This window comes from Neolamprologus brichardi, chromosome 3 (genome assembly GCF_056152115.1).
Source record: "Neolamprologus brichardi isolate AB-2024 chromosome 3, ASM5615211v1, whole genome shotgun sequence".
In the NCBI taxonomy this organism is placed as follows: domain Eukaryota; kingdom Metazoa; phylum Chordata; class Actinopteri; order Cichliformes; family Cichlidae; genus Neolamprologus; species Neolamprologus brichardi.
Window position 1 is genome coordinate 24,518,414 of NC_142106.1, and position 13,464 is coordinate 24,531,877.

Here is a 13,464-nt window from a genome sequence, read left to right on the forward strand (position 1 = left end):
TATCAGCGAGCCTTGTGAAATCGGGTAACAGGAGAACAAATCTTAAGACATTAAGTATTACACATACTTCCTTTCCGTCTTTTATCATACACACAAAGTGTCAGATTATGAAGTTGGCGTATAAAATGTAATTCTACTAAAGTTTTATTCTGTATTTCATGTTTGAAATTTTTGGAATAAACATCTAAATACTGTGGCAACAAAATGTATTTTGGCTTAAGAGAAAGTTCAGAAAAAGTACTACAGTAACAAGGTCCAGAAACACTAACTGGTATAACCGTTTATCTATGTTAATTCTTTAATGCTGTTAATTTGGGTGTTCTTTATTTTCTTTATTTTAACTTTGAGTTGTTTTACATCAGTGATGGTATGCTTTTCGTTTGCTTGTCATGTTAGAAAAAGTCATGTTAATTTGTCATGTTATTAAACGGCTTATTTGGATTTCTGTAACTCAACACCTAAAACAATGACTGATATGGAGATATATAAGAGAAACAAAGCAGTTCTTACCGTTTCAGGGTTACTTCATAGGTTCACAGAGCAGTGGAAATACGATAGTCTGTGCAGTACAGAGTCACCCTCCTGTAATATAAATTAAGCTCAAAGAGGAAGTCAATATTTACTCAGCAGTTTGTCAAAGGGTGTTAATCATGATTGTTATCAGTTTAAACTGTATTCAAAACATCTATGGTCACCAGTGACCTGCCATAGCTTCCTTTTTCTCTCTCTTTGAACAAACAACACAGGCGGAGCTGTTACAGAGACAGTAGCATCCAAAACAGCAGCGCTTGTTCCTGTAATCAGCATCAAAACCTTTACTTAGAAAAGAAAACATGAATCCTTCGTCAAACAACCTACTTAACGAGTTCCAACATGAAGTAAAGAGAACTTTGTTAAAAGCAATTATTAAGATATGATCATGAATAAATGTGTAGTAAACAAGATGCAGATGAATAACGCTGGAATCACACGGGGACAGGTTCCTCTCCACAGCTGACTTGTACCGAATTCTTCTCTTCCAGAGAAACACGTCAGATTTCTGTGCAGAGGATGAGGCAGAGAAGAAATCATCAGGGAAATAAAAGGTAGGCAGACTGGCTGATCGGAGGAGTGATCTGTATTGCAGCTGGTTCAACGCTCAGGTGAAGAATTAGGGGGAGATCTCAGTATAAGAAGGAGCCAGCTGATCACCAGATGACAAACAGGTGGACTTGATTGCTTCAGGTGAGCACAGAACGAGGCAGAGTAAGGCGTGGTTGGAACACACACACACTGAGAGGAAGACAGAGCGAAAATAGCAGTTACGCACAGGAGGACTGGAGGACCATAACAACACGACAATGACAAAACAGGAACTAAAACTTAACAAATACTGTAGGTGAACTCCTGACCAGAAACATTATTTTAAAAGATCATATCTGCAGATTCTGCGTCATTATTGGAATGAAAGAAAGAAGGTTCTGAGTTCAAGCCGCCCATCAGGCCTGGGTCTTCCCATGTTTCTGTGAGTTTCCATGCTCTCTCTGAGTACTCCACCTTCCAGCACAATCTAAAGACATGCAGTTGGCGGGGTTAGGTCAACCAGACCATAATTCTAGTCTATATACCTGAGGTTGACTGGTTGTTAGCTCTGTGACAGACTGGCAACATATCCAGCCCTAAGATAGCTGAGATAGGCTGCAGCTCACCCGTGACCCATAATAAGCGGAAGAGAATGCATGGATGGAAATATACTTTCATAAAAAAAGATCTTTAAAAGCGTGCTTAGTTTGCTTTAATGATATGTAACGCAATGATATAACAAAACTTGGGGGGGGGGGGACCCTCAATCAACTCAACACAAAGTTATTTAGAGCGATCACCTTACTCAGATGCACACATGCTCCCTTCTCACATAAACAATCTAAAAAGACCATATTGTTGTATAATGCTCTGTTAGCACATGTTTAAAAAAAGGATGAATCAATGATACATTATCTAGGCATGAAACATTCAGTACTAAGACAGCTGGTGTATATGTGTGTGTTCATCATATGAGAAATGCCAAGCAGGAAAGTGTACACAGTAACTAAACTACTGCTGCAGCACTCTATAACAGCGTTAGTCAGGGTAAAGGTAGATCTTTTGTTAACTACAGCAGATCTATAAGAGTTTGGAAATAAATGCCCTCTGTCAAACTCTGTCTGGTTGAAGTAATCAGTGTTTCCAGCCTGGTGGTTGTAGATGACGTTGTTGTGTGCTGGTGTTATATTTTCATCGTCAGTTATTTCTTCAAGCTGTAAAAATCAAAAGAGTTCATTAGTCAGTCATGCATGGCTACTGCAAAGTAGATTACAGTGGAACCCCGACTTACAAATACCCCATTTAACAAAAAATTCAAGTTACGAAGGCACTTAACAAGAATATTTGTGCCCGTGTTACGGCAAAATGCCCGCGTAATGAAATCCGCTGGCTCTGATTGGCTGAGTCCAGAATGCCCACAACTTAATATTTTTGTTTGAAATTGAATCAAAATATTTGAGAAATAGGTATCTATACTTATCAGTATCTTGGACTAAAATCATTAATTATTCAAATCAATATTATTTATTGTCAGAAACTACAACTTAAAAGTGTAAGTAAAACACAATAACGTAGAATAATTGATTATTAGTGCGCGGCAAGAACGCATAGCCTCACGGGAAATCTTTCATTTCATCACAACGGCGGTCAAAAGACACAAACTCACGGGGGAGCCACCTGGAAAATTTGCTTGAGCGCAAACTGTTAATGTAACGTTAAGGCTGTTTTACTGTAACTTTCTCAAAAACTGACGTTAGTAGTTCTTAAGCCGTCTTCCCGTTGTCAGTATCTCTCAGATTGCCTTTTTTGTGTCCATGTCTTAAAATATGTGGAATAAAAGCAAGCTTGCTTTAGTTCTTTATGTCTACAGGAGGATGCTGATGATGTCTGTGTTGAAGAGGCTTTGGCTGAGGAGGTGATGAAGATTTACGTGCTGGAGAACCAAGATGGGTCACTCAAACCGCGTGATGTAGGGATCGTTTTTGAGGGCATAACTGTTCTCAGTAATCTTGGGGATCTCAGTAGAGCCTGTTGCTATCTGTTGGGACTAGCCTATGCTTTGGATCTGAAATACCCCAAGAATCTCAAATATTGCTTCGAGGTATTTCAAAAAGTGTTCCTGGAGCTGGATCCTGCAAACCTTTCAGCCAAGGTTCAGAGACTGAAAAATCACCTCTGCGCATTGTAGATGACTACATTTCACAAAATGGGACTTTTTGAATGGATATCCATCAAATGGTTAATGCATTGCCTTTATGTCATGTCATTTCCATTGTAAAGAAAACATTTTTGGACTAACAAAATCTCAAATATGTCAAAAAAGCAAAGGGAATTGTTCTAAAAAATAACCATAACCTGAAAGATGTTTTTCATACAGGCCAGTAGCCTGAGGGAGGGTCTCAGCTTGTTCTTGTGTTATCACAGTTCTTGTGTAATTTACTAGGGGATGGAACATGAGCCTTTTTAATTGTTTTGTTTATTTTTTTTAAAAAAATAATAAGCTTTTGTGTTTGCTCTGCTGGTTTGCCATTTATCCTTCAAGTATGAAAGGCTATTTTTTTCTTTTTAGTGCTTGTTTATTTTCGAGTTATTGCCATGTTTACGAAAATAAATTTTTCATTTGGAAAAATGTTAACATGTGGTCATTTTTTATACATATATTATAAAACATACATTGATTAAGTTCAGTTTGCAAAATTAAGTAATTTGAACAAAATTTTGGATTAAATTACCATCTAAATTTCAGTTACATCGACCAAGCATGTCAGTGTTATGTACTCAATTTTTTTGTGTGGTTTTCACTTAACCTTACATTTTTTTTCTGCTATATTTACTCATTTTTTTCATGTTTGTGTAACAACTACAAATATTCATTCCAACTTCATTTCTTTAAACTTTAGTTATTCAATTGATCAAGTATATTGAACAGATTTGACTGGTTTCCAATCTACTCAGTATTTTTAAGTGTAAATGTGTTGCATTAAAAATTTTAAGTACATGTCAGTTTTAGTTTTAAATATAAGTTAGGCTCAGGAAGTCGGTGCCTACTCAGAATTTTGTTAAAGTGTGTATATTATGATTATTGTCAGTTGTATATTCTAGCACCACAACTTCCTCTTTTCTCCTTTCATTTCACATTCTCTATCTATCTATATATGCATACAAACACACACACCAACATGTGTGTGTGTTTCTGAGAGTCAGCGGCCTGTGGGATAGGCAGACCACAGCTTCAAACACAGTTTAATAGTGGTTGTAGTCAGCAGGTCTGTTTCCAATGTGAAGGGAAGACTTGGAGTTTTAGGCTTGACAAGTCGAGTTGCAGCAAACAAGACATTGCTTGCTGCTACACTTTGAGATGTACTGTCACACTAATGTTGTTTGTTTGACGATGGTGACATAGCAGTCTGTTTTCACAGTAAGTTACTTTATTTTAGTCTGAATGTTCTGCTTTTCGTGGTTGTTCTCAGAAACATTATGACTGTGAAATGCAAGGCCTTCATTCAGTTTCTGTTCCTGTCACCTTGTTTTTCGTGTCGCTTTTGTGTCTCTTTGCATGTTGATCTCAAACGGACAAGAAACAAAATTAGAAATTAGCTCGAATTAGGACAGCAACTATTCATTGAGTAACTTGAATATTTTTAAAAATCTTTGAAGCAATTTTTTACTTCTGTGCTTCGTTTAATGCACGACTCTGTAGAGTCACTGTGGAAGCTCGAGCGTTTCACCCACATTTGCATCTAAAGAAAGACCTGCAGTAGAAACACATGCAGGAACAGGGGCGTGAATGAAAGATATGGCAACACTAAGCAAACTGAGGCTACAACAGAAGCAGTGAAGATGATGCTGTCATAGTTTAACATGGAGTCTGCAGGCACACAGCAAAGAGCAAAAAGGTGGAGCCTGGACTGGACTGGAGCAGAAAATAGCCCCTGACAGTTTAGGTACAGGCAGCCAACCATGACCGCGCTACTGTTTATATCACGCATACACATATTATGCATATATATCTCAGTTTGTTTGTTAATTGATATTTAAACAGGTTGTAATCAGGTTGGTAAAGCTGTTGTTCAATTACTTACACTGCAACATGTACTAATTAAAAAGCCAGACTTCAGCTATCAGCAGTGTTCAGTTCTTAGAGTTATACTCATAATAAATGTGCAAGTAAAAAATCATTAGAGCAAATATATTCATTTCAACGGCCCAATTAAATTCCTCACACGTAAAATCAACAACCCACGCATGTACAACTCAACAGCGGGCGCACAAATAAACCATTGCATACACAAGAGTGTCTGCTTTGCACATGCTGCTACAGTTTTACACCCCCGTGGGTAGCCCCACAGAGAGAAATCCTGTTCACACTGACAAACGTATTGTTGACTGTTTAGAAAAAAAGTAATGTGATTTGTCCCTTTGGCGGCCTCCCTCATGGTGAAGGAAACTGTACTGACTGACACCTTTCTTTGACATTTCTCTTTTTGTATAATTCTGAAATGTACATTATTGTTCAGGTTTGTGTAACCTTGCCATTTTTTAATCTCTTGTACTATTTCAAGCTTTTCATTAGACTTGGGGTGGAATTGGGGTGCTTGAAAACTTTTGACTAGTAGTGTATGTACAGTATGTATGTATGTAAAAGGGTGAGCTAATGATCTAAGTGCTCCTTGTCTTTTGTGCCGAGCGTTACCAAACAAAGTTTTGTTTGTGAATGCATAATGACAATGAAAAGATCCTTCCTCTTAATTTTTTGTCTTTTCAGTTAATGAGAATTTCTCTTTACTCATTTAATGGTGAAGGTTTTAGGACTCAGAGGATCAAAGGGAGGGTATAAAAGAGGAAGTAGCAGCAGGCGCTCTTCTTCTCTCCTTTGTGCTGATGAGTGGCTGTCAACAAAGGTGATTTGGGAAGGTAATGAGTCTGAGAAGATTCAGTTGCCATTTACACACACTGTGGTTATATGCAGCAGAGATTCAAGTAGTGATGTTTTTGTATATATATTAGGTTTGCTTTTTATGTTTAGTGGGCCAGGTGCAATATTTGTCGGACAATCCCTGAGCTGGGGCTCACACCTTATAGAAAATTAGGCCTTGCCTAGATGCGTTTGGTGAATTGGTTTGCCTTGTTTAAGATAACATGATTGCAGTGGTACCAGTTAATTCCTTAGGGAAACACTAAGTGCAATAGTTATCATAGTGTAATAAGGTTGTATTTATCTGGGGTGGATTTGGTTTTTAAACAAGGAACACCTGTTTGCTTCTGGTGAGAGCGAGTTACCAGGTGATTGTTACATTGTGGGCAGCATGCACCATTAAAGGTACATTGTTGATTGTAAGTGATCTTTTATCGTGATGTTTTAGTTTTATTGCAAACCTTATTTTGTTCTTTTCTTTCAACATAATAAAATTGGATATATTAGGTATTATAGGAAAAACCATAAAGCCTTTGAACTAAAACAAACGCTGTTGTGACAGTGATGTACACTTTCATGTTTCCCTCTCACCACATATCCAAACCGATATCATGAGCAGCAGCTTTTACAGCTGTGGCTCCAGCAAACATCAACTGATACTAGAAATTAATATTAAATACATTCTAACAACAGCTGATCAAGCATGAACGTGCTGCTGTTGTTTAGCGCGACATCCGCTGGTTTCCTCTTTCTGGCGCAAAGTGGGCGATAAACAAACAAGAGAGCCGATCAGCTGATCATTGATCAGTTTTATGATTGAAGTAGTAACAGGAGAGAGAGGGGAGAGAATGAGAGAGGAAGGGGCAGCAGCACAACGTAAAGACAGAATAACTCCAGCTTTGTGTCTTTTTCCATTCCAGCTGAAGTTTGGGACTAATCGCGTTCCTTTTCACCTCAATACGGATGTATTGTAATTGGTCCAGCCCAGAGTTGATCATGACCAATTGGCTAATCCACCACCTTTCATTGTTTATACCGTTACAAAACAAACAAAAAAAAAAGAAAAATCACCATCGGCCCACTGGGCCAGTCCAGCTATGCGGTCAGCTGGTGGGTAACAGGCATCTCCGAAAACGTTAGAGCACTTTTGCAAATATGTGATGTCTTGATAAATCGAGCAGATATTTGAAGTTTACACAGCACCATTCTCGCATGAGAATATGTTAAAAGTTTATTTTATAAACCAGAAAGAGTAATATATCATACTCCACCACTCTGTGTTCCTCCGCCACTGCCTCGTTTGAGTTTTGGATGAAATGGATTCTGGGATATTGCATTTTGTCATTTCGACCTGATTGGAGACCAAAACGGCCAATCAGATATTTTTGCATCAAGTCTGTGATTGGCTGGTTTTGTGGCACAAATATAACGGTTTACTGAAAGATTTGAGCGTGCACGGGCAGAAATGTTGAGAGCGCGAGCAACACATTGCGAGAAAAACTGAGCGAGAGGGCCTGCTATTGTGTGTGTGTGTGTGTATGGATAATAGCAAACACTAAAATACATTTTTGGCACCCAGCAATGGATTTTGTTCACTCAAAATTAGCTTTTCTTCACTCAAAATAAATTTCTCCTCAAAATGCATCACTTGCACCTGCAAAATTTTTTATGTGCGCTCAAAGTTTTTTTTACGTGCGCTCAGAATAGTGGCACAAAAATAACGCCATACACTCACTGAGTGTCATGGCTGTGTGCAGGCAGGCAGGAAAAGGACCCAAACGCAGACTCCAAAAGGAAGCCCTGGCTTAAATAGGCCTCCTGTAATTGACAGCAAATGGGGCTCAAGTGCGACACAGGCGGCTCCGAGAGTAGCCAGGGTACCATCCTGATGACAAAATTGAAAACCCCTCAGCTGCTCCCACGGACCATGACATAAAAATTAATAAAAAAAATACAAAAGCTTCAAAAACCTGTGAATCGAGATAAACTGACATGACTCACTGCCACTGAGGACACAAAGGTTACATGAGCAATAACCTTACTTGGATATTAGCAATTTATTGATTATAAATAGGCAATCTTACCTTGAAGTTCAAATCTGACTGACTAAAATTCTAAATTGAATACATCTCACTGTAGTGAAAACTTCTATAGAACACATAGTTGAATGTGTGACATGGTTAGGTTTACATCCTGGGATTATTATTATTATGATTAATGTCATTATTATTGTTATCCTGAGTTACAGGGTAACAATAATGTTGATTACCTAAAGGAAACACTTCCTTTTGTCACCTGTCAGCAGTGTAAACATGCTGTGATACCCAGAGTTACAGGCAGAGGGCTTCATCGTACACTTATGTGCACCCCTGTCTATGAGGGTTGACACACTGCAATCTGCATACAGGAGGGCTGGCACGGGTCTCCAGCGAGTCCTGGCACTCTTGGATTTGCTTAAAGAGAAAAGCGGTCTCACTCCCTCCAAGGCCCAGGGCCATAACAATTATTATTATTATTATTATTATTATTATTATTATTATTATTATTATTATTATTATTATTATTATTATTATTATTATTATTATCCAAGTTTGAATGGTGATTACCTAAAAAACGAGGCAGAGTGAGCACTGAGAAACACTTCTTTTTGTAAACTGTCAACAATGTAACATGCTGATGCCCTGAGTTAAAGGCAGAGGGCTTCATCGTACACTGAAAGTTATTTTAAATTATTTAAATTATTATTAGTTTTGAACAGGCACTGGGCTTCAAATAAAGGCAGCATCTATGTCACTTAATAGTCATTCACACATTTATCCTCTATAAGAGTTGGATCCTTTTTGATTTCCTATAAAAATACTTCACCCAGATTTAAAATGATGCCTTTTTGAAATACTGATGTGTATTTTCCTACAGAAAACACAAAATGCACTCTTTAATGCTCCAGTTGTCATTTATTAGAACCACAATAACATATTAAATGTTTTACAAAACACTATAGAGGGTAGTTACAGTCATATAGTTTAACATGGGCTGCATGATGATACGATGATTAGCACCACGGCCTCACAGGAAGACGGTCCTGGGTGTGAATCCATCAGTTTCCTGGTCTTCGGTGTGGAGATTGTATCTTCTCACAGTGCTGGTGTGGGTTCTCTCCAGGTACTCCATCTTCCACCCACAGTTCAATGATGTGCTGGGTTATATGGTTATTCTCAGATCTGTCTCTCAACAGTTCTGGTAATTTGTCCATAGCTCCTCTCACCCTTTGACAGCTGGGATAGGCTCCAGCTCTAGATCATCCACTGGTTGAGTTGTAGCTGGTACTACAACTCAATACTTCAACAAATACTTCTAGCTGTTGGTGAACACATCATTAAACATTCTTCTGTATACCAGCACATCAGTGTGTGTAAATATTGTCTTGAATCTTCCTTGCTTTTGCTATTTGATACATTTCTGACATTTTCAAATAAAATTTAAAGTTGTTTCAATATTTGAGGGAGATGATCTCAAAGCAGTTACTGTTGGTCACATCATTTACTTCGAGTATGAGTACACTGTATTACACTGTACATGAGTACAGTGTAATAATCACAATGATGGCTGAACTCTGACTCTAAGTAAAAGTAAAATAACAGCGCTGGCAGATAAAATACCCAAAATGCAGGAAGAATAAATGTCAACAAGACAAAAACAAAGAAAGGAAATCTGACAAAAAACAAGAATCAATCAGGCACTCAGGAGGGCAAATAAAGGCATAAAATCAAGGCACATGAGACAGACAAAGTACCAAAAGTAAAACTATAGGAACTAGGAAAATATGATCATTATAAACGCAAGAAAGAATAAACATGGAGATTACAAAGCAGGAACCACAACTTTATAAGAACCCCTAACCAAAAACATTATTATTTCATTAAATCACATCTGTAGCTTGTACTTCTTTATCATCTCAGGCATGAATGGTACATAAATATGTGGTTTAATCAGACATTTATGATTAAAATGTAACATAACTGCTTATGTTAAAACCATCCTTAGTTTCCCTTTATGCATTTATGCTTTATGTATATCTTTGCTACAAAGATATAATCCAACTTGTTTTATTTTTAACTTCTCTACTCGTTTTAGGAAAATTGTAATGTTAATGTTGTTTATTCAGCCAAAAGTTTGGAATGCAAGCTTCCTTCATGAAGCACCAACAATATTTAGATTGTGATGTGGTCTATGGTATCTGTCTGTTAGAGAACAATGCTTAGAGAGACTCTAGTAAAAAAGCATCAGCATAAACGATGATCAATAAACCTGAGAAAAACTGATGATGGCCTTCCATTTCACAATAATGCTTCTGATGTTCTCCAAGACACTACCCTTATGAGGAATCTCATCACTCTCATCTACTCTAAACGTTTTGACAAATGTGCTAGAAATCTGGACAGTTGCAGCAGTAGACACTGGTTGTCGTACCCAGAGTGCAAGTTGTTGGCTTGCCAGATGTGGTACTGTAATTTGGAACTGTGGGGAAAAGTGGGACAGATGTTCCAGGTGACGAGAAAGATGTGGTGCTGAGAGGGATCAGTAGGTTGGATGTAGAAAAAGAAGACAAAGATGTTGAATCTGAAGGCACAGCAGTGGTTGTAGGAGGAGTAGATGTACTCTTCTTTCTGTTCCATTATTGTCGGCAATGGCATTTACACGCAGGTTCGGAGTAAAGCTGAGTGACACTTTCGTCGTTAGGACATTGTTTTCCAGGAAATGCTTCAATTCCCAGCTTTGTGTGGAGTTCTCCCAAGGTCTTGGTCTGCAGATAATTCGATAATTTATCATCTTTGTTCTCGCCCCAGTGTGCACTTGCCAGCCATTTGTTCTGACTGTGACTGTAACAGCAGAACGCCGACCACAGCACTGAAGGAATATTTATCCTTTTGTTGAGTGGGTTTTCGTTGCCGGGCTGTGCTCCAATCACTACAAAGCCTTCTTTTTTGTTATTGTTGTTAATGCAGTAATTATCCAAAATGCATTTAACACATCTCTCCATGCTGTTCCACCTACCATTGTTAAATAGTTTTCTTTGTGGAACAGCGTTAGTCAGGGTATATGTAGATCTTTGGTCAACTTCATCAGATCTATAAGACTTTGGAAATAAATGCCCTTTCTCAAACTCTGTCTGTTTGGCGTAATCAATGTCCCCAGCCTGGTGGTCGTAGATGATGTTCTTGTCTGCTGGTATCATATTGGCATCATCAGTTGGTTTTTCAAGCTATAAAAGTGAAAACGATATATTAGTGACTCATGCATGGCTGCTGCAAAGTGGACTAAATGTACATTTACTAATTGGTTAATCAAAGTTGTATAATTTAAACATAATAACAGCCTGCTTAAGTTGTGAGCTTTACATATTTTAATGCTACCATTTAAAAAGGCAAACTTTAATTGACAATACTGCTGTTACATAGGAAATATACAGACGTGTCCTATATCAGAAAAAAATGGAAAATCTGTATAGCGTCATCAAAATATAAGTGGGATCACTGAATGTTAAGTAATAAGTTAAATCAGTAATACTTTATAATAATCTCGGACTATTAAGCATTGATGAGGTATTAGTACATACTACTGAGGATTACTCCTCAGTAGTATGTAATTTGTAAATGCAGACTTGAAATACTTTCATTTTCTTATATAAATGCTTTATGTGACAAAAATACTCCTCACTTTAAATGCAGTCAAACAAAGTACTAAACTAACAACTAATAACTGATTGATTTAACCATGAATTACAGTATGAAATAAGTATTAATACAATCTTTATTAGAACACTCACAAACAATGAGCTCATATCTTAATTGCTATGTATATAAATCTACATTTAAATACTTTGTTAATCACTTTTTCAGCCTCTCTAAATGTTACCATGAACATGTTATACATGAGCATTTTAAGTAAGAGGAAATGTTTTACGTACTAATGCCTCAATTATGCTTAATAGAATGACATTATTATAAAGTGTTACCATAAAAGTTTTGTAGTTCACTGCAGTGCTTTAGTCCCAACAGCAGTAGCATAGCACTGTGGGTAGTTGGTTTAATTTTAGTGGTATACTAAGATTCACAGTAATAAATGTGGTCTGTATTATCATCACGTAGCACTGCATTATGAACATATTTTATTAAAGCTTAAAAAGATGTATTAAAATTGATGACTGTTACTTATAATGATACCTGTGGTTCAATCTTCCAAAAACTTCTTTTTCCCTCGTCTCCACCTTTGTATTCTGCAGCAGAAAAAACTGGAATCCTGTTTTGGGTGTCGTACAGCGTCACAAACCTCCTGATGTCTCTCAAAGTCTGGCAGATCACTTTGTATCTGTTCTGGTCCTTGATGTTCCCTCCCTCCAAAATTCCTGGGATGTTTGGTGGAGTTTTCTCAAGAAAAAACTCACTACATTGTGCCACTGATGCCACCACTTCAGTTTCAGTGGGAACGATGGACAGAAGGAGCAGAGTAGCGAGAGGCAGGAGGTGCTGCATCATCAATGATATCATCAGGGAGCCCTGTGTCATCGGGTTAGAGAAAAAACAAAGACAGATATTACATTAAACATACTTCCTCATTCCCTGATATATACATATACATGCATAATAACCCATAAGGGTCCGGACCTATTTTTACAGTCAGGAAAACTGTGGGAGAGTCAATGTTCAAACTTTAATAGAAACTTCCCTCAATGTGTAAAGGAGCAGTATCACCTGTGTGACTGTTGGTTCTTAGGATGAAGGTTTCAAATTATGAGCTAAGTTTATGTCCAAGTGTCTATTCTAGGATTCCAGTGTCGTTGAGGTGAATTCTTTTTATCACAGAGAGAGAATCTGATAGCTTTTGTTTTTGAGATATTAATAAAAGCTTTTAGAGTTCATCCAAGGTCAACCAGCTCCTCTCTTTACTGTGAAAAGGTTGCAAAACATAAACCAGTACAGGATATTATTTTTTATCATGACCACATTCTTAAAAGGCACAAAAAATTGGTTAATATATCCATCCATCCATCCATATCCATTCGCTTCCGCTTATCCTTTTCAGGGTCGCGGGGGGCGCTGGAGCCTATCCCAGCTGTCATAGGGCGAGAGGCGGGGTACACCCTGGACAGGTTGCCAGTCTGTCGCAGGGCCAACACACAGGGACAGACAACCATTCGCACTCACATTCACTCGCACATTCACACCTAATGGCAATTTGGATTTTCCAATTAACCTATCCCCACAAGCTGCATGTCTTTGGACGGTGGGAGGAAGCCGGAGTACCCGGAGAGAACCCACGCAAACACCACACAGAAAGACCCCGGCCTGATGTTGGAATTGAACTCAGGACCTTCTTGCTGTGCGGCAACAGTGCTAACCACCGTGCCACCGTGCTGCCCTTAATAGGTTAATATATAATATTTAAAATAAACTATGCATTCTGTGAACACTGAACCCCACCCACTG

The 13,464-nt window shown here is 38.0% G+C and overlaps 1 pseudogene; it reads right to left on the reverse strand.

Annotated features, from left to right (window-relative positions):
- Positions 1-8,923: 8,923 nt before the first annotated feature.
- Positions 8,924-12,910, reverse strand: LOC148103966 (uncharacterized; annotated as a pseudogene).
- Between the last annotated feature and the right edge of the window lie 554 nt (positions 12,911-13,464).